The 22597-nt window shown below is 38.1% G+C and overlaps 1 protein-coding gene across 2 annotated transcripts in view; it reads right to left on the reverse strand.

Moving 5' to 3' along the window:
• The window catches only part of boc (BOC cell adhesion associated, oncogene regulated), a 78997-nt gene extending 57527 nt beyond the window's left edge, over window positions 1-21470 (reverse strand). For both annotated transcript variants that reach the window (XM_008107868.3, XM_008107867.3), the window contains exon 1: window positions 21244-21470. The gene's annotated coding sequence lies outside the window, so the exon portion shown is untranslated. The remainder of the gene's footprint in view (window positions 1-21243) is intronic.
• Between the last annotated feature and the right edge of the window lie 1127 nt (window positions 21471-22597).

The raw sequence follows: 22597 nt of genomic DNA on the forward strand, positions 1-22597 counted from the left end.
CGGGCCGACAGAACGTTGGATAAGCGAATATGTTGGATAATAAGGAGAGATTAAGGAAAAGCCTATTAAACATCAAATTAGGTTATGATTTTACAAATTAAGCACCGAAACATCATGTTATACAACAAATTTGACAGAAAAAGTAGTTCAATACACAGTAATGCTATGTAGTAATTACTATATTTATGAATTTAGCACCAAAATATCATGATGTTTTGAAAACATTGACTACAAAATTGCGTTGGATAATCCAGAACGTTGGATAAGTGAGACTCTACTGTAATAATAATAATAATAATGTGATTTTGTGATATGAAATCCAGCATATCTATCTTGTTTGTTGTGTCATACAATATAATATTAATAATAATAATAATAATAATAATAATAATAATAATAATAATAATGGTTGTAAGAGAAGAAGATACCCCTTGGGTCATTTAGTCCAACCCCCTTCTGCCCTTGTGCTGTGGGGGCCGGATAAATAGCTTCGATGGGCCGCATCCGGCCCCCGGGCCTTAGTTTGGGGACCTCTGAAATAGACAAACAGTTTCACAATTATATGAGGCAGGGGGTAACGAAAGAAATACAAAGCAATGCCTTAAAGATTATCAATTCTGTTACATACCTATACATTAATGGAACTGGTAGGAGCCCCCAATGGCGCAGTGAATTAAAGCCTTGTGACTTGAAGGTTGGGTTGCTGACCTGAAAGCTGCCAGGTTCGAATCCAACCCGAGGAGAGCATGGATGAGCTCCCTCTATCAGCTCCAGCTCCATGCGGGGACATGAGAGAAACCTTCCACAAGGATGGTAAAAACATCAAAACATCCGGGCGTCCCCTGGACAACGTCCTTACAGACGGCCAATTCTCTCACACCAGAAGTGACTTGCAGCTTCTCAAGTCGCTCCTGACATGAAAAAAGGAACTGGTTTGTGGACCAGAAGCAAAGCAAACATGGTTATGATTCTGGAATCCTAGGAGACTGGTTCTTAATTTATACAGGGTGATCATCCCATTCCTGGAAATCCCAAATACTTCAAAATCCTAAAGTCTTGCTACCAGCGCCAACAGATTCCATCTTCAAGACAATAGTGCTCCTCCTCAGGTTTTTTGCAAGGTGGAAGCAGGCAACTGATGAGTTCTCTGAAGAGAGGCTGGTGAGATATGAGGCTGGAGAAAGACACAGGAATCTGTGAAATGTAGTGAGGCATGGACTGACATTGAATATTACACTTGGATTCTTGCCATATCACAGATCCTCCGTTTCTCTCCAATCTCACATCTCAGTTCTATTAAACTCTACTAATGTCAGTGGGAGTTAGAATCATAGAGTTGCTATCTAAGACGTTATAGCTGGCATCATGATCTAGATATCTTTATGAAAGCAAACAAATAACAATTTACCTGCTCCATCCTTCTCTATATCATACTATTATGGGGTGCAATCTCCTAGATACCTCATTCTTTAAGTACATGCAAACACATGTATTCCAAAACTTGAAAAATTCTATAATCTAAAATACGTCTGGCTTTAAACATTCAGATAAGAGATATTCAACCAATAGTTACCAAGACATAAGAATGGTATTAATAGAGCGGTGTGGTAAATATCAAGCAGGCATTTTTCCCCAAATACGTCAACTATACTAGCCAAAGTATTCTATAATTGGTACAGTATTCTAGGGGAGAGTTCAATAGACACTATGGACTGCCAAAAAATGCAAACAAATGGGTCATGAACATTGTCTATAAGCAAGATGACAGGTTACCTACACGATCGCCTTTTTCCATACCATCCACCCTGAACACTGAGGTGCTTTGGAGGACAGCCAGAGGAGCTTTTCATCAGCTGCCTCATGACTGTGGAACGACCTGCTGGAAGAGATCTGACAACTGAAAGAGCTGTCAGAATTTAAAACATATCTAAAGACCTATCTTTTCCAGCAGACCTACACAGTCAGTTTTAATCATTATCTTGAGTCTGGTGTTTACTATATTTTAATCTTTGTTCTGTGTGTTTTAATGTATGTATTTGTAGAAATACATTTTAACGTGTATTTTATATAATGTTTATGATGATTATTTGTTTTAGCTATGCAATTAATAATAATAATAATAATAATAATAATAATAATAATAATAATAATAATACTTTATACTCCCCATGGGGAAATAGGTGTCACAAGGAGTGGCAGGTAAGAAATAAAATTATTATTATTATTATTAAACTGAGACTGAGTTAGTAATGGTTGGTATGGCACAAGACAAGACTCAGCATGGTTTAGTGTTCTGAGTGTTCTGAGAGATTAAGGTTCTGGGAGCCCAGGGTTCAAATTCGGTCATTGAACCTTACTGAGTAATCTTGGGCAAAACATAATCTCTCAAGCTCAGAGGGAAGCAAAAGTACGCTCCCTCTGAACAAGTTTTGCCAAGAAAACTAGATTGACCTTAGGGTCGCTATAAGTCAAAAGTGACTTGAAGGCACACGATCGCAACAACAAGGCACAAGACAGTAGGAAAAGCAGATGACCAAATTACAGATGGAAGAGACTCAATTAAGAAGCCATGGCCCTGAGTTTGCAAGACCTGAGCAGGGCTACTGATATCAAGGTGACTTGGAGGTCTGTCATAAACAGAGTTGCTGTAGCTCTGCCACAAGGCAATGAAGAACACATTTCAGGTACAAGCATAATCCTATCAAAGAGCAGTTTTAATCTCACTGATTTCAGTGGCAACCATTTACATCTATCACGAACACATTAAAAGGATATATCACTCCTATGCAAGCTAAGTTGCAACTGTATAACCAGTTACCTTGTAAATTGAACTCTACAGGATTTTTCAGTAGGAATGTATAGGATTAGGATACACATTGATATTTTAAAAGATATTTAAGAGCTCTATCAACTTTTCATAAAGCCATCCATTTCTAATAATTATTTTTTTTCCTCCTGTTTTTTTATTTTTTTAACACTGAGAAAATTGCAGGATTTAGAGTTTGAACTAAAAGTTCCAATATGTCCAAAGATATCAAGAAAAAGTCAGAATCTGTATGTTGGGTAAAACACTGCAATTTACAGAGCACACAAAATATTGTGGTTAAGGAAAAGAACAACTGTGCCAAACAATGTGGTGAGATGTTGGTACAGACAACAAACAGCAGGATAATTTTACAGGGACGTATCAAATAAACCTGCTCAAAATCACAGACTCCAGAGAAAATATCAAACAAACATAGAGGTCTAGTTCAAATTCACGCACCCTAAATGCAGTAACTCCATGATTATGTCTTGTGATCTCAACAAAATACACAGAATACACAGAATTTAGGTCTGAGATCTTGTATCAACAGATTATCTTATTTAGCTGTATCAGCGAAAGTATCACAGAACTATAAACTGTAAGGAAGAGGAATTATGACTTATCTATGCTGACATACAATTCTTTACTACATAATACTAATACCAAAATACAAAGGAATCAAAACACTTGGTAGCTAATAAGAAAGATACATAGACAAGACAGACAGACAGACAATACAGTGGATTATTGTACAGTACCTGGAAATTATCTGTAAGTGTACTCTACGGGATAGTGTGTTAACTTTGTCATATTTTGATTCCACTATATAGAACAGGAGAGTAATGATGGAGTCTTAAAAGACATCTGTAAGGAAGGTAAAACTGGAATAAAATAACTTGGCCAAGACCACGCAATAAGCTTCTCTGAAATTTGAATCCATGTTTCTGCAAATCCAGTATTCCATCTACCACTCTTTTCTATCTCTATAGAAGCCTTCTCCAACCTGGTGTCCTCCAGATGTCTAGTATTCCATCAACCACAGCCAACAGCTTCCATCAACACCAGCTAACACCATCAATTGTGTGGGGTCATAAGAATGGAAGTCTAAAACATTTGGAGGGCATCAGATTGGAGATAGCCGCTATTTGGTTCATATGTTGTTATCATCTGATTTAAGTGATTCATTCAGGTTATCACATGATCAATTTTCATCAATCATTACTCTCAAAACATCAGTCAATGAGTCAACATAGAAGGCAAAGACTCAAAAGAAAAAGCCTGACTGAACTGCTAACCATTTAAACAATGTTCATGAACTTATGAAAACAAGGGTCTACTTTACACCAGCTGTGCTTTGCAGTAAAAGACATAGCAGCTCAATTTAATGCCAAGGACCTATAATGAATAAGCCGAGTTTGAGTGGGTTTACCAGATCCAGACTCCAGACATGACTGCATCCCAATTTAGGGTAGAAAATGGATGTCTTCATTCCCACTCCATCCATCTTCGCCACATTCATTTTGAACTCATTTGGAGAAAATGCAGCTAGACTTTTATGATGACTCAAATGTATACAAAACTCAAAGCCTAATCTAATGCCAGCTGCTTTGATTATTCAATTTCTGCAAAGCCATAACATTTCTATGTTAATCATCTTTTCTCCCTTCTTCTTTATTCTCACCTCACTTCCAGAGGCACCCCCTTCAATTAGAATGGTAACTTGGCGTGAAAAAGCAGACTCTCGTCAATCTCAACATGTCATGGTATGAGAGTATCTGTCTAAACAGCAATACTCTACTCAAACTTCATACAACCAAGTTCTTTGAAGCAAAGCATAACATCACATTCGCTGCACAAATAAGGAGGTTACCAAGTAGTACAGAAGAAAGAATGTTTTAAGGAAAATCATAACGACATGGAGCTAAATTCATTTTTAATCCACCTTGCTCAAGTTGTTTCCGATTTATAGTGACCCTAAGGTACATCTATCACAGTATTTCCTTGACAAGACTAGTTCAGAGGTATTTTCCCTTTGTCTCCCTCTGAGGCTGAGCATTGAGTATTCATAGAAATGTTCTGATCTAACTGGGACTGATTCAGTCCAATATAACTCTAATAAAGGAGGGAAACCAGGCAAACTATCCCAACTTTAGTTTGTTGCTTCTTTTCAAAAATGGTAACTATCACAACTGTATTTAGAGAAAAGAAGTTCAAGTTCTCCTCAAACACATAATTTTCTGCCATCATTCCTGAAGAAGGCTGTTAGTTATTAAATCTAAAAAATGCTTTGGTCTATCTATATATTTTGAACCCGTCATGGTGCCATGTTCTGAGTGTTGGACTAGAATTCCAGGAGACCAAGGTTTAAATCCTTAGTCAGCCATGGAAATCCACTGGAACAAGTCACACATTTTTAGTCTTAGAGGAAGGCTGTGGGATTCTGAGTTGTCATCTAAGAAAGTATGGTTTCTGAGCCCTGTTGGAGGCTTGAACCCAGATCTTGAATTCATCATTCTAATTGGTTCTCTAATTAAGTATTGGTTCTCTAATTAAGTATTAATAGTTAATTATTAACTGATGTAGTACAACAGTTACGGCAAGATTTATTTTAGTACACTTTTGGGGGCCTTGAAGAAGTTTGTGGTGTAATGAACTGCTCTTCTATTATGGATGACAGAGGAGTTAACTCCAGGATAATGTCAAGACGCTTGCTTCCTTTTCCAAGCAAAACACATTTTTGGCACTGGGCCCCATCTGGGGAGCGTCATCCCTCTCCTCCTTTTCTTTCACCCGCCTTCTCTCCTCAAGGTTCAGAACAAATGAATCTCATTGCCCAACACGCTCCACAACTAGTTTCATCTTGCTCCAAACGCTCATCCTATGTTTCAACTTCTGCCAAAAAGCTTATATGTTGAGTGGGAGGGGGGATGAAACAAATGGAGGAGGCAAGGTTACTGTATGTTGATTATCCTTGAGACAAAAGTTGGAAATACCAAAAGGGAAAGATTTCACTCAGAGGTTCTCAGATTGTCTTGAAGCCAGGATCAAACAGGCCACAAGAGACCAGCCGTTACCCATATGATCCTTCCTTCCTCTCTCTGTAACTGTAACTCAGCCTCTTGCAATCTCCACCCCATCACCATCCTGCCCATTTTCCTTCTCCTTATTTGAGTCTGACTGTCATCCAAGAGCAGAGCTAAACTGGTACACATCCTCCCCCACACCCAAGAGTCAGGAACACAGACAACTGTCTCTGAGGATCATTCCTGTGGCTGAAAACAAGAGGGTTGAGTTTCCCACAAACCCAGGATGAATCAGGAGTCATCAGAAGAAGCCAACTCTCTGGGTAATTCTTCCTCCCAACAGCAGAATTAGAGGCAATCCAAAGGAAAAACATGCAGCTTACAGGGAGAGTTAACTTGAGGCCAAGCATCTACAGACTCCATTTTTGAGTTCTTTCTTTACCTTTTCTAGGTAGGTCTGTTTGTGTCTTTTGCAACTAGTGATGTGTGGCTCCCAAAGCATTTTATGTAATACACTTCAACTGGTAGATCTTATTTAAAGCTGGACTGCAATACCAGCAAATTTAGGAAAAGTAAGTTTTGGGCACAGTTCTTCCTCATATGGGATGATCAGCGTGGTCAGTGGTCACATTATTTGGAAGCAAGTCTAAAAAGTTCTGAACAGCAGTGCCACAACTATTTGGATGACAGCAAGTAAGCAACACATCTTTACCAAGGACAGATAGGGCAGAGGAAAGCAATCTTCAAGTAACCAAATATCATGTCAGATCAAAGCTAGGTCCATGTTACAGATATAGCCAGCTTGAGAAACCATCTACATCTGCTGAAATAATGAGTAAAGTGCACCTATCCATGTAATCTCCAGAAGCAACATCATCAGCAAGGCTCTTCCAGGAGCATTGTATATTTTGAAGTATGGATACTAAATCACTCCAAATCAGGACAAATCCAGCTGTCCCAAATTCAAAAACTCCAAGAAAACCCTGTGATAGGATCGTCATAGGCAAAAAAATGACTTGAAGGGGCACAATAAAAATACTCTAAAAATAAATAAAAATTAGTAAGTTAACCTCTTATATAAATTTCATCAATTCTGTAGGTCTAGTTTACTTAATAAATAAATTCTGAATATAGAATAGAAGATAATAACAAAAATAGAAGATGGATTCAGCTTATGCCTTGGAGTTCCAGATCACAAACATTTACTGTGTAATTTTTGTGTGTGTATGTGTCAGGAGCAACTTGAGAAACTGCAAGTCGCTTCTGGTGTGAGATAATTGGCCATCTGCAAGAACGTTGCCCAGGGGGTGCCTGGGTGTTTTTGATGTTTTTGCTATCCTTGTGGGAGGCTTCTCTTATGTCCCCACATGGAGCTGGAGCTAATAGAGGGAACTCATCTGTGCTCTCCCCGGGGCTGGATTTGAACCAGCAACCTTCAGTTCAGCAACCCAACCTTCAAGTAATCAGTCCTGCCAGCACAAGGGTTTAACCCACTGTGCCACAGGGGAATCCTTACTGTGTAATATACTGTATCAATATGTGGACATGCCTCATTAGTTGTTTTCACATGTCACAACAAGCTGGAAATTAGTAGAATTCCAGTTTGCTGAGGATAAGCTGTGGTGCTCCTTTTTTAACCACTTTCACTTGTTGTGGAAGTGACTAAACAAACAGCTGTTTACTTCTCATGTTGTCTGAAGGCTCTAACAGCCTGTGTTCTGGCTACTTGTTCTACCAACAAGCCAGAAAGTAGAAATACATGGTTTGCTTTATGGTTTGTTTCTCTCGTTTCTTGAGACAGAAACAAGCCAGAGCAATAACAGCTGGTATGTACAGCTGTCATGAGAATGTGGTCTGCAGCAATGAGAAGGACTTTAGCCCCATCTTGGTAAGCCAGGATGCTTGGCTTACTGTGATATCCACAGATGCCAAAGCAGAACCCTGACTTACTGTGACGCCCTAACATGAGTTTTAGGCAGAAGTAATTCAGTAAAAACAGCACTATTGCTCACTAATCAAAAGGGGCAAGATTTGTTATGTCCAAGGATTTTGATGTCAAATATTTTAATATGAACATTGACAACACCACAATTTTTTAAAATAATAATATTCATATGTTATTTCAAAATGCTATTTGGGGGGAATTAAGGGTCATTTTAAAATGGTTTAACAACAACATAGAAACAATATATCCTTAATCCACTTTGTTGTTGTTAACTGCCATCAAGTTGACTTTGACTTATGGCAGTCTCATGAATGAGAGACTTCTGAGTAACTTCATCCAATCAACAGCCCTGCTCAGGTCTTGCAGATTTAGGCCCACAGCTTCCTTGATTCAGTTTATCCATTTGGAATGTGGTTTTAATATGCTACTAACAATAACTAATATTGTCAGTAATAACTGTGCCAATAACAACGTAATACTTTTATTATCAATGTGGTTTTTGCCACTACTGCTCATTAGAAGCAACCATAAATCCTGCCACTGCTCCAGTTGCAGCTGAAATTCAATAGTAACTGAGGGAACTTTCTATAGTACAAGAGGCATGCACTAACTCTGCCGCACAGCTTTATGGCCGGACTGTTTCTTGGAGAGTGTTTCAAAAGGTCAAAAATATGGTTGTTAGTCATGATGACTGTCACCAATACTAACAAAAATGGAACAATGGTTGCTGTTTAAAAAAAGTAGCACTAACACACACAAGGGCTTTCAGTAATTCTAAACTTTCATTAATGTTTCCAAGCTCTTGTTTTGAGGGTCTAAAGCAATGTACATACCCTGCTTCCCCCAAAATAAGGCCTACCCTGAAAATAAGAACTACCATACCATGATTTTTCAGCATTTCTGAGGATGCTTGAAATATAAGCCCCATTTCAAAAATAAGCCCTAGATATAGTTCATTTAAAAAGTCAATTTGGAAAAATAAGACTGCCCCTGAAAAAAAAAATCCCTAACATATCTTTTGAAGCAAAAATTAATATAAAACCCTGTCTTATTTGGGGGGAAACAGGATACATGTATGAGATGTTCTCTAGCTTCCACTCCAATTTTGTGCAATGAAATATTTTTCACCTCTCAAATAATGCAATACTCTTACACCAAACAAAGTTGGCCTTGTAAGTGAAATCATACTTTTGGTAATGGCAGAATAGATATAGAAAAAAATGGTGGTATCTTCGTATTGACCCTTCTGTGTGTAACTGACCAATACTGTGGAAAATTCACATCCAAAATAATGCCTCACATACTGTAACATCTCAAATTTCTCAGACAATCTCTGTGAGGCTGTTTAGCAACTTTTCACATGTACAAAATCTGAACTATGGTTGAAATCCTACTTCAATATCTAGGTTTGTTAACAATCATATTAACACAGTAACTCAACTGACATAAAAACCAGAAAATATCGACATTTGTGAGAAGAACTTTCACATTCCTTCTCCCATGCATGAAGTCAAGTGGAAAGGGAGGATAAGCATCAAAGCTTATTTGTTCTTAATTGCAGTCAGGTCAACTTTGACTTATACTTATGTTTTCACAATGTTCTTGCTAATGCTAAGCTCTGGTTTAATATAATGCCTGAATGCAGTCAAAGTGAGTCATGCAAGGTTATGAACTCTTCTCAACTCAGAATATATTAAGAGATAGTTCAGAAAAACATCACATATGCAATTTGTCTATTGCAGAGAATGAGGTTCTTCTATCCTCAAACTTGAGATACCATATTGTTTAACTTCCACATCATCCAGACAAAGAAAAACCAACTGCCACAGACCTTGGAGGGCTGTATCTACAACCACACAAAAATGAAGAAGTATGTGAGATGACATTACTTAACAGGGTTTTTTTTTTTTTTTCAATCGTGGAAGGGGAAAGCAAAAATATTACATTTTTCTGTAGCGTTGATCCCTTGTTCACATTTTTTGGGACCAGGAAACAACTACCCAGTTCAAAAACTGGGGTGAGGGGCATCATGGGTTACACAAAGGGTCACAAAAAGGAAATTGAGAGTTGGATACAATTTGTGGGCTGCTCTCCTTGCGCTAATCATAATGTGTAATGTGTTTCACCAAGTACAAGAGACCTACTCTAAAGACAATAATGGAAAATAATAAAGTAGAATGTTGTTTTTAACTATATATCCAGTCTTTCCTGTAGTTTGCGCAATGACCAAATAACAAGATTTCAGAATTACTGTATACTGTATACTCATGTATCAGTCTAAAATTTTAGTGGAAAAAAAACAAACCCCAAAACTTGTCAACTTATCCTCAGGTCACTGTAAATAATGTACGTTAAAATGATGAAAGATGAGAGTTTAGTTCATCCTAGGAAAAACTAAAAGAAGCACTGAGCCCCTCTCTACTGTCTCCACTATGGCACAGCTTCTGGCTTTTTAAAATGCCAGGGTAGGAAAACAGGAGTACTAGTGATTCCCCTCTCTGCAGAATATGACCCTCAGCTTATGATACTATCCCTCTACTTGATTATTTGGGGCGGGGGTTTACATGCACAGTACTCTATTGCAGTGTGCATCACCTATGGGTCCTTGGTGCGCTAGGTAGCAATATGTAAATACCATATACAAAATAACAATTGATCTAATAGTTTGGGATTTCACATTTGAAGAAACCTTATCCTCATTCCTAATCGTAAAGCTAACTGCTTAATTCAGAGATGCCTTTTTCATACACAATTTTATTTACACGTATCAAAAGTAAACATTTGGACAGATTTCCCCTCTTTTTAATGTGTGTGTGTATATATATATGATCTGTATCTATATCTCATTCTCAATGTGTTAAGTGGTTTATAGTCAGCATCTTGTTTCTTGAATGTCAATCCCACAGATGCAGAATGGGGGAAGAGGCTGAGAGAAAACTGCCAAGGACCACCCAGTGAATCAGTGGCTGGGCTAACATCTGAGGTCACCCCCACCCCATGCAACAATCTGTTAACAGGGCTTTCATCAATTCATAACAGATATGTTCCATAAGAAGCTACAGCTCCCAATCCAAATAGCTCTTGCACGCAGCACAGTGAAAAAAAATGTCCAAGGGGGGAAAAAATCACAACAAAGGAAAACCAGCACCCTCTAGCAAACACTAAGTTGTCTAAACATGAGGGGAAGGCAATGAAACCTCCTTTTCACAACTGGTTCAAGAGAGGAAATATCAAGTAAAAAGAGGAAGAAGGGCTGCCCTGGGAATTGATCTTTGATCACTATAGACATTACTCTTGGGGATTCTGTCAAGTAATTCTATTCTTATTTTAGAAATGTTTTTTGTTATTTGCTCAAACTCCACTTTCCTTTTCCTCAAGCCTGAAATCTTTTTATTTTATTGTTTGTTTCCTCTTGTATTTTTGTTACTCCCTATGAGATAGGGTTGTCGAAGAATCACCATAAGTCGGGAACGATTTGAAGGCATGCAACAACAACAGTGGAGTCCAAGAGCCAGCATAGTACATAGGTGAACCAGCAAAATGTAGTGAACCATGACTCAGGATTAAGGATTCAAATCCTGACTTGGCCATGGAAACCCACTTGGTGACCCTGGGTATGCCACACTCTCTCAGCATCGGAGGAAGCCAATGAGGGAAGGGGAACCCTTAGAACAAATCTTGCCAAGAAAACTCTGTGGTATGTTTGCCTTTAGGGTAATCATAACTTGGAAACGACTTAAAGGCACCCAACTAACAATAGTATTTAAAATCATAAAACAACTTATGCACCAAGAATAGATAAATGGTAAGGCATGGAATTTTCCTAAATCATTTGTACCTACAAATTCAAACACTTTATTTAAATCAATTTCACTCTTAAGGATCAATAATAATGGGTAAACGCAAATGGTCAATGGTAAAAACAATTCTACACTTTAATGTTAAACTCATTATTGGGTGGAGTTCTGCTTGTTGCTTATGCCAATTTACGTACCCCTATGGAAGTGACTGAACATTTTTGGTCCAATGTACAACGACCACATTCAGATCAAAATTACAGAGGCAAAATTGCATATGCAGAGGCACAGGGGTCTATCTATTTGTCCCTGTTAAAATCTGCAGTTGTATTCTTTTGGTTATGCATCTTTGGTTGCATATTCTGTTGTGTTCAATGTTGCAATTCAATGTAAGGATCACATAACTCAATGAATGTTTAGCTCTACAAGGAGAGAATTACATGACATTATGCCAATGTCAAATCTCAAACCTTTTTGATTCCATATTCTACCTAAGTCTGTTTACGGTAACCCAGAACTCAGGATAACAATAATTTCCACAAACTTTATCAAGAAAACAGGTCTGCTATAAATTAGTGTATGCAACATTACTTATTTTTGCCCTCCATCAATTGCTGCCATTCACCTAGATGAGGAAAAGGGTTCATCCCACAATATACAGTACTTGATGGAGTACTGTATATTGGTTTGGATTTGTAATTTTATGTCTGTTTTAATAGAATTGTTTTGGTTCTGTGTTATGATACTATTTATTATGTCTACTATGTTTAACTTTGTTGTATGGTGTTTTTTGACAATTCAATGTTTTTTATGTTCATGTTGGAAACCGCATTGAGTCCTCTCAAGGAGATGAACCGGTATATAAATAAAGTTTATTATTATTATTACTAATTATTATTATTATTATTATTATTATTTGCTGCATTTATCTTAAAATACAGCTGAGGTGTGTATTACATCACAATTTAGCTAGAACGCACCTGGAAAATGTGCCTGAACAACTAGGTTTATGTAAAAGCTAACATACAAAACAGCATAGTGTGTTTTGTAGAAAGGAGACAGTATTCTGAAGAAGGCACAAATACTATATGCAGATGTAAAATAAGTGAAACCCCAATGCTTTTCAGTTAGCAGCAGTAAGAAAAAGAATCACTGTTATATAATTCTGCCAAGGTAGCTCCCGTTGATTGCTCTTTATGGATGAAGGATTTATAATGTAGAGTTGGATTTTTCAAGCATAATTTTGTTCAAGTATGTTAAAAACATTTTCTTTGGCAACCATGCTGAAAACATACCAATGATTTTGACGTCATAAACCTTGCCTACTCCCTTTCACCTTCAAATTTTGGCATCTAAAAATTTCTCTAAGGATATGGCCAGTTTTCCTTTTGGGAGCAGGGGAGGCCTTAATAAAGAAGGGCTTGAGGGAAAGTTTTAGGTGAGACAAGAAGCAGGAGTCAGCTGGGGAGATACTTATGAGAGTACACTACAATGGTCCCTCTGTACTACTATTGGCTAAAAGGATAGATCAGTTACAGAGCTAACAGCCCTTCTAGACTGCCACCTGACCACCCTCAGGGCCAATCCAAACATAATCTTCTCGTGCTTTAGTACTTACTACCTTAGCTTTCACACTGACAGTTACTGGCTTGGAAAAAATACTCCTTCTTCTGAAAATCACACCATTGCTGAATATACACTTGAAGACTAATATTTTGAGCTGAAGCATAGTTTTCATGGATATGTGGGTTCAAACACTTCTTTACGGAGTGGACATTGAGAATGTTCTCCAGTGACAGGTTGTACCAGCAAAAATGTTAGTTGCATTACAAAAGCAGAAAACAGAATTGACAAGCTGTCAAGATGGACTGGGGAACTATCTATTAAGGTAATGATAGAATGAATCTGAGATTACGGTCACTTCTGAAATGAAGCTGTTCATGGAAAGTGTTTATGTTCAGCTATTATTACAAACAAGCCAAGGTTTAACCATAGATTCTGATCTTATCATTTAACAAATTTGTTTTCATACATTTTGATAGACAGAAATGGAAAACTCAAACTAGTTTAACAATTGAGGTGGGAGTTTTACACCTCCTCTTACTGTTTGGCAGATGAAGAGAGTGATATGGAACGCTAACCCAATGTTTAGTCCTATGTCTGAATTGGTATTCTGCCTTCTTTTCAACCAATACCCACATTATCTGTGACATATTCTTGTATCTGATCCTGTACCAGTTCTATAACTCTCTTCCCCTGGAACTGAATAAAATTGGTATTTGTTGGTTAAGTACATCAAATATCCCCAAGGATAAACAGGTACCCTTGAGAAAAATGAGATCATAGAATCATAGAGTTGGAAGAGACCACACGGGCCATCCAATCCAATCCTCTATGGGGCAGAAACTACTACAGTGTTTATTTATGGTGGTCTACAACTCACTGGGTAATCTTAGGCAAGTCACAATGAATTGAAGACACACAACAACAATCACCAACTCCATCTCTTCTAATGAGCCCTTCATTTTTTTTTACATTTGTTCTTTCCAGGAAAGGTTAATTATACGAATTATCTTCTATGTAATGCTTTAGAACATTCAGAACAGCAATACAATGGAGCGTATTAGTAAATGGCTATCTCTGTTGACTACCCTGCATAATTGAAATTAGCATCTATAATAATGGTTAAGTTCCTAATTTCATTGTTCATAAATGTTCATTATGAACTCACAGAGACAATTTAAGACCCCCCTAAATTCCAATTGAAGGATGTGTTCACTATGTAGAAATCAGGGTTCTTCCATCTTTCTCTCCTGCTTCAATGGTCTCTTTATAAATTCAACATTCTGACTTGGAGAGATGTTACCAGAAAGGAAAGAGTCAAAAGTCTTTATGTGTACTTGGAGTTCACCACACAATTCCTTGCACCAGGACTTCAGATTTTCTTTCTGGCAGATCTGTGCACGAAGAGGAAAGATTCATACTACATCAATACCTCTCTCTCCCCTCAATTAGTATTCAGTGGTTGATGCATTCAATCCAGTAACTTGATTTTTTTCAAGGCATGCTATAGCACATCCCTTCGCATTATTTTAGTGAAAGTGTTGCAGATTTCTGTTATACAACTGTAAACTGATGGCACATAATAAATGAAACACCAAATCTCCTCACAATTCTTGCAGGTACAAAAAAGCTCAGAAACAGACATTTTGCAGAACTGGCATTATCAGAATCAGTTAAGTGGTAAATTTCTTCACCTTTGAGGAATGTCATCTAAACAAACATGGCTATTCCTGTTCTTCGCTTTCTACTTCTAGTCAAATCAAAGTTTAACAAAATTGCCAGCTTCTTAACTCTTCTGCAAGTCTACCATACTGTGGAATTTTATTAATGTTTCAGTTTCAAGAAACGAGTACCCATATCATGGATTATGTGCTCTAAATGTTGCTGCTGAGAAGCCTTCAGTAAATCAAACCTCTAAACATTCAGATTATTACCCTTCAACATCATAAAATTCACTTCTCCATAACATATTTCCATTCCACTAAGGGCATATGTTAGTTGTATCACCTGACTGGATCACACTGGGAGATTAAAACTGAATTTCCAAATAGACCTTTCAAGTAGAGTGTGTTCATTTTGAGAAACAACTGAATGCCATCATGAAGGTGAGTGGAACCTTGCTTTATGGTAGCAAGGTTTTCTCCTGACTCTTTAAAAAGTGTTCTGATGCTATACTAGAACTGGGGAGCTATTTACATAGCAGAAATATAGCATTATATTAAATAGCAACATCCTAAGGAATCCCGAGATTTGTAATTTAGAGAGGAACTAGAGCTCTTTGGTGGAAAAGTCAAAATTCCCTTCCCTAATATTGAGAAGGTGGAAGGTGTCTGGAGGGTGGGGTGATAAAGATAGGAAGAGGCCTGGAACTCTAGTCCTGTGAGGCAATTGAGTATGAGCAATTGAGCTGGAGAAGTCAAGAGTGAGAGATTACATGATGGCTGTCTTTAGAAGAGTTGTTGTGGAGATGATGGTATCTAAAGAAGTGACTTCTAAGCGCATGAAAAGATTCCAATTAAACATTAAAAAGAACATCATGGAAGCAGAGAAATTCAACATTGGTGATAGATCTTCTTCATGACAGGGTTTTACATAAAGGCTAGATGGAGGGATTTCTGCATTGTAAGGGGTTTTCTTAATCAGGGCTTCTTAAACGTTTCCACTATGAATCCATTTTGAGTAAAACAGCCACTAGGTGACCAGAAAAAAACTGCAATAGCCAAATTTTTCAGGACCTCAACATTGAGCTATGGGAATCCCATTTGAGCCCAGGACTCACAGTTTAAGAACCAGTGGTCTAGAAGGCTCTTCTACTCCCTTTCCAGTGTTCTAATCCCAGCAACCTATATCATGTTGTACTTTGGATAATGCATTGTGTATTTGGAGAATCTGGCATTCTACATTTGGCGGAGAGGCATACAATGCAAAAGCAGATCCAAAACGTGATGAATGATTGATGTATCTAAGACCGAAGGAAGTACTTTAATGAAGGAAGTACTTTAATGTATGTATCAGCTTCATCTAAGACAGTGTCAACTTCATTAAAGTTGAGAGAAATTTGGCACTGGCAAATACTTTTTTTGAGTAATATATTTAATTTGCAGGGCACCACATCTCAAGAATTTTGACACAAATTTAAGAAGGATGCTGTATGTTGCCACAGTGGTCTTCAACTGTGGACTGACATACAAGGAAATAAAAGTAGGATTTACAGTTTAGGAAGGGATATTTTAAATTCCACTAGATTCCACAGTATGTTGCTAAAATGTGCTAAATTGTGCTAAAATGGTTTAGTGGAAAAGGGCACCACGTCTACTCTGGCCCTTGCTTTTTAGGATCCCAAAAATCTTAAGGTAATGGGACAAGATCCAAGAGGAGCATTGAAGGCAGGTTTGTTATAGTTCATGATTCAAGATGCTTACAAAAACTTATTTTCTCGTGATTGTTTACCTAAAATTTGGTGACACTTGCTGGACCACAGAGAAGCCATATTAGAATAGAACTAGAAATATTATAAGCAGAGATTTGCTAGCTTTTCTCTAGCACAGGGCATAGCACTTGTGTAGACAAACTGAGATGCATATCTTGGGAAACTCAGATATCTGTGCCTATGCTATATGACATAGGACCACATAGTTTATAAGCTAACAGTAATTAGGACTGTTAAATATTTTGCAATTGTTTAAAAATGGTTTCAAGTAAGTTATTGCATTAGTTTTGTTTGTTTGTAATTTTGTGAGCTATCTTAGGTCCAAATACTGAGATAAAGGTGAAATATAAATTAATTACTGTGACTACTTGTTATTTATTCGTTCAGTCGCTTCTGACTCTTTGTGACCTCTTGGACCAGCCCACTGTGACTACTACTATTACTAAAAAGTTATAAATAGTTTGGAAACTTCAGAGAACTTTTTAGACTTTACAAATTAAGCAGAAATAATGGGTCATACTGTGACTTTAGAAATGTAGGCACCATCTTTAAAATTAAAAGATTTTTTCCATATTACATGAAGTTGCATATTGTGGATAGGATCATGGTTATATGTCAGTATAGCCCTCTTCACAAAATGGCCTTCAACTTAACAAAACCCAAACCAGCCGTTGAAGTATACATGATGTCTACTTATACGTGAGTATATATGGGATTTTCAGCTATCTATTAAGTCTATAACTGAATTTCAAGAAAGGAAGTTCACTACGTAGGAATAATTAGACATTAAAAATGCAGCATGGTCTTTCAATTTCATTACTGACCATAAGACTTCAACGTGCATGCTTGATTTTCACTACCTTCTAACATCCAACTAACATCACTGGTACAACTTGTGAGCAGAAACATGCCTGATGTGATTTTGACAGACTAGCCTCCTGTATCAACAGTAACTCCACTGTCCTCTCTCTTGATATTGCAATTACCAGAGTGACCTTTAGTGACTTACCACAAGTCAGCCTTTAAGCTATAAAGGTAGAGAGTGTTTTAAGTATATGGGTTATCCCTGTTTCCTCTTTCAGCCTGTATAAAGAACATTTTGGTCATTCCTCCTTTTTAGGAATTAAACACAGGCATAAATCAATCTGAATTTGGATGGATCGTTTCAGTATGCCTATTCTAGCTTTGTTTTTCCAACAGAAGCAACTATTCTAACAGCTTTTCCTTGTCACAACAGGGCTTGTGGTTATCATCACAAATTGTCAGGGATACTATAATGATTTGCATTCATTAGTTAGATATATGCTGTCACTGATTCAAAAAAGTCACAGAAGGAGTCATTTTCAACAAGGAGTAGACTCCAAGTCTTGAGCTTTGTACTCAGGAATGTTTTCTACTCCCATTTCACAATGGCTAGTTGTGCAGTCTTTTCCTATTCAATACATGGAAGAATCAGCACTCTCAACAGAACCTCTGTAGAGCAGCCTTCCTCAAGTGGGGCCTTTTAGATATCTTTTATTACAATCCTCATCATCTCCAATCATTGACTGGGTATGTTGGGATGTACAGCATGATTTATCTGGGAAGTGCTAGCATAGGTGAGACTTCAGGAGAAACAAACAACTCTCTGCATTGGAATGGCTGAGCAGAAAACAAACAAGCTGAAACCTTAAAATGCAGCAGTAAAAAGAAAAAAACAACAACCCCATGTTCTAAAGCTAGTACAGGTTGAGGATCCCTATTGGGAGTTCTGAAAGATCCACAATCTAAAGTTGTCAGATAGTGACATTTTTTCTTTCTGATAATTCAATATACACAAACTTAGTTTCAGGAGCAAAATTGTTGAAGATATTGTACAGAATTACCTTCAGGCTGCATATAAATCATAAAAGAACATACTTAGACTTGGAACCCATCTCCGAGATATCTCATTATATACATACAGTATACACAAATATGGGCATTCAAACAAACAAACAAACAAACAAACAAACAAACAAACAAACCCAAAAGTTCAAAATTCAAAACACTTCTGGTCCCAATCATTTTAGATTAAGTATAATCAATCTTCACAGAGTAAATGGAAGTTGAGTCTACTCTTATAATACATTATCTGTGCACATATTATAATGGGTTCTGTGGCAATGCCTTCTTATAGAATGCAGTGGAACTTTTTGCAAGGAGAAGAGCAGAATGAAATGGAATACAAAAGCTGAAATGTCAAAACCATGGACCTACTAAATTGGTATCTTCTTTACTGAACCTATTCTTCTTTACAAACAATTCTACCAGTGAATTTTACACAACAAACATGCACAGTTTCACCAACAGATGTCACACCAATAAAAACTTTACTTTTGTGTTGCCTTTTTTTATAGCTCAATAAGAAGTGATGTTCTAAATGCCAGTTCTCAGCACAAACAGCTCCATCTACCCACCTCAGTTAAAAAGCTGAAAGAGGACACACAGCTAGAAAAATACTTCAATATCAAAAACACTGGCTAGTAGTATAAACCCAAACAGCTGGTGTACTATTGTAAGAAGGCATTTCAGATGCACTATACTAGGCATGGGCAAACTTCAGCCCTCCAAGTGTTTTGGACTCCAACTCCTACAATTCCTAACAGCCTAGTTTGCTCATGCCTACACTATACTGTATAAACTAAGAGGCAAGTGGAACCAGTATCAAAACAGAAGTACAACTCTTCTGTTTTGCTGTCATATATCTTGGACTTTGTCAGAGACCATATAAGGTAGACTCTGTCCTGATTTCTATAAAAAAAACAACTGTGTGTCTGAATGCAGAACTTTACTTGTCAACTTGTTTGGGAAGCTTGAAAATTACACAGAGGCAGTGAGTTGAATTTAATTACCAGTTATGCAAATCAACTCCTTTCACATAAACATTGGCTCACTTTTAAACTATGCCTATTCTTGAAATAGTCATGGAAGTTTTACACACATCCAAAATAAGATTGAGGTTTGGACTTTTAAAAGTAATCAAGATGGAATGAAAAGAAAGCACATACGAAATTCTAATGGTTGGGTTTTTGTTTTGTTTTCTGGAGTTAAGAAGAGTTCAGGAAAAAGAAATCACAGTTCCCTTATAACTTGCATGTGTTTCACACAAAAACATTACCAATCATCTTCTGTTCACTGACTCTGAAAAACACATGATTTTCATTTTCAAAAAGCACTGAAAAATTGCCATACATTTATATACAATAATGACCCTTGAGATATTATTCAAGCATCTCAGGGCACAGCTCAGTCAACATTTAGATAAACAAGTGTTGATACCTCTCCCACACAAATCCTTAGATCTTTGGAAAGCTTAATCTTAATGTTTAAATCAGTTTCACCACTTAAAGACACACCAGTTGATTAACAAGTGTTATATATCCTTTAAAAAAAAGCCCTCTTATTGTAAACAATGTTTCCCTCTCCATCCCGTTGAACAGATCTTTGCAAAACTTTTGTAACCAATAGCACCAAGGCATCCAACTGTAAAGGCCTCCAACATAAATGCTTTTATTGGCTCCTGAAAAGGAACCATCTACCACCGAAATCTATTTTAAAGATGACCACAAAGGAAGGAGACTAAGCAGCTGCACAAGAAAAGGAAGCTTGTTTACTGCGAGCAAACCCATCCATGCGTCTTCTCGAAGAGCCAGCCACAAGCAAAAAAGATGCTGGGTTGTTGTGATTTTTCCAGGCTGTATGGCCATGTTCCAGAAGCATTCTCTCCACCCTGGGCCTTCCACAGATATATAAACCTTCCTTGCTTAGTTTTTCCAATATACCTCACAACCTCTGAGGATGCCTGCCTTAGATGTGGGCGCAACATCAGGAGAGAATGCTTCTGGAACATGGCCATTACAGCCCAGAAACATCACAACAACCCTGTGATCCCGGCCATGAAAGCCTTCGGCAACACAAAAAAGATGCTGTTGCATTTAGATGCCTCACTTTCCCCACTCATACATCTTTCAAAATGCTTCCAAATACACAAATAACTTTTGCTACAAGTGTACACAGCCTTGCAGTTAAAAATAAAACCATCATTTTGCCCTCCAAGCAGAAGTGCTTAGCTTTTAAATCACAGTATTTCTTTATTAACTTTTAGGGGAAAAGTTTTGGCACAGAACACTTTGGCCAATGGCAAAAGCAACTGCAAAGTCCTCCATTATGGTAGGGATGCTGGAGAAAAAACTAAAGTAGCACAACTCACAACTGCAAAACCCACCTGCCTGGTTGAAAACAAATGCGTAAAGTTTGAGAGAGAATCTTTGGGAAGGCATGTTGACTTCCCTGGAAGAGATCAAACACCTCTTTCTTTGGAAAAGCATCCTAACCCAGCAGCACTACGTACATCTGACAAATTCACAACACAAAATAATACAATTACCAAACTATAACATGGGAGAAAGCGGGGAAACTTGGCTACTAGAGAGAATGAAAGCAAGCTTCGGGGACTGTTTGGTTGTTTTTGCTCCCCAACTGGAGCTGTTTCTCTCTCCCAAGATCTCTAATGATGCTTGAAAGGAGGATCCAGACTTACTTAGGGAAGAAAAAGGAAAGGGAGAGGAGGGGAAAAGAAGGAGAAAGAGAGAAACAAAGAGCCCAAAATCTCCAGGCTGGAAAGAGTTCCAGGCCGGAGAGCTGTGCGAGGCACTCACCAAAAGTCAAGAGACGGGAGTTGAAAATCTATCTGGCTGCAAAAGAAGGGGAATGGTTTTCAAATGTGGCCTTGGCGAGGTTGGCTCAGCGGAAGAGGCACAAGAGAGGCGCCGGGCTAGAAGCAGCCCCAGGAGCCTCCATGGAGAAAGGCGCAGGGTTTTTGGATGACTGAACTCTCAAACAATTCCCTTCTTTTTGCTGGCCAGGCCGGCGCTGGAGCCTCCCATTCCTCCCCTTCCGCCCCTTTTGCAAGAGGAGGAGGAGGAAGGAGGAGGGAAGGAGGAGCCCAGAAGGAAAGCCATGGAGAGGGAAGGGAAGGGAAGGGCACAGTCTGGGCTGGACTTCAGAGATCAGGCTGCTGGCCCTGATAGTTTACTGCAGGGGTCCTCAAACTTTTTAAGTGGAGGGCCCATTCACAGTCCCTCAGACTGTTGGGGGCCGGACTAGGATGAAATAGTAAAAAAAAAAAAAAAAAGGATTATTTTTGTGTGCCTTCAAGTCATTTCAGACTTAAGTCAACCCTAAGTCTAAAGTGTAGGACAGAGGCCAGGTAAATGACCTTGGAGGGCCGCATCTGGCCTATGGGCCTTAGTTTGGGGACCTCTGATCTAGACGATCTCATAAGACCATAGGTAAACAAAGAGACCTCCAAAGACCATCTAGATGGTCTCATAAGATCATAAGTAAGGAAAGGGACCCCCAAAGGCCATCTAGACAATCTCATAAGACCATCGGTAAGGAAAGGGACCCTCAAAGGCCATCTAGATGGTCTCATAGGACGATAGGTAAGGAAAATGACCTCCAAAAACCATCTAGATGGTCTCATAAGGCCGTAGCTAAGCAAAGAGACCTTCAAAGACCATCTAGACAATCTCATAAGACCATAGGTAAGCAAGAAGACCTCCAAAAACCAGCTAGACTTAGGTCAACCCTAAGTCTAAAGTATAGGACGGGGCCAGGTAAGTGACCTTGGAGGGCCGCATCCGGCCCACGGCCCTTAGTTTGGGGACCCCTGGTTTACTGATTCAATGTCCAAGAGATAAGCAAACACTATAAAGGTTCAAAACATAAAAAGAGGTATGTACATTAGAGCATCATGCGAAGGCCACAGAAATAGTCAGGCCTCTCTGAGTACAGAGCTATCTTCTTTCTATGTCAAAAAGATAAGCAAATACTATAAAGGTTCAAAACATAAAATGCAATATGTAATTTAGAGCATTGTGTACATACAATATTCACCTGAGAGTTAACAACAGTAATGAAAATAATAATAAGTACAGTCAATTGTCCTATGCACACTGCACATGCCTTATTTGTAGTGCAAAAACAACAACAACAACAACAGCAATGAAA

Source organism: Anolis carolinensis, chromosome 3 (assembly GCF_035594765.1).
Source record: "Anolis carolinensis isolate JA03-04 chromosome 3, rAnoCar3.1.pri, whole genome shotgun sequence".
Classification (NCBI taxonomy): Eukaryota; Metazoa; Chordata; class Lepidosauria; order Squamata; family Dactyloidae; genus Anolis; species Anolis carolinensis.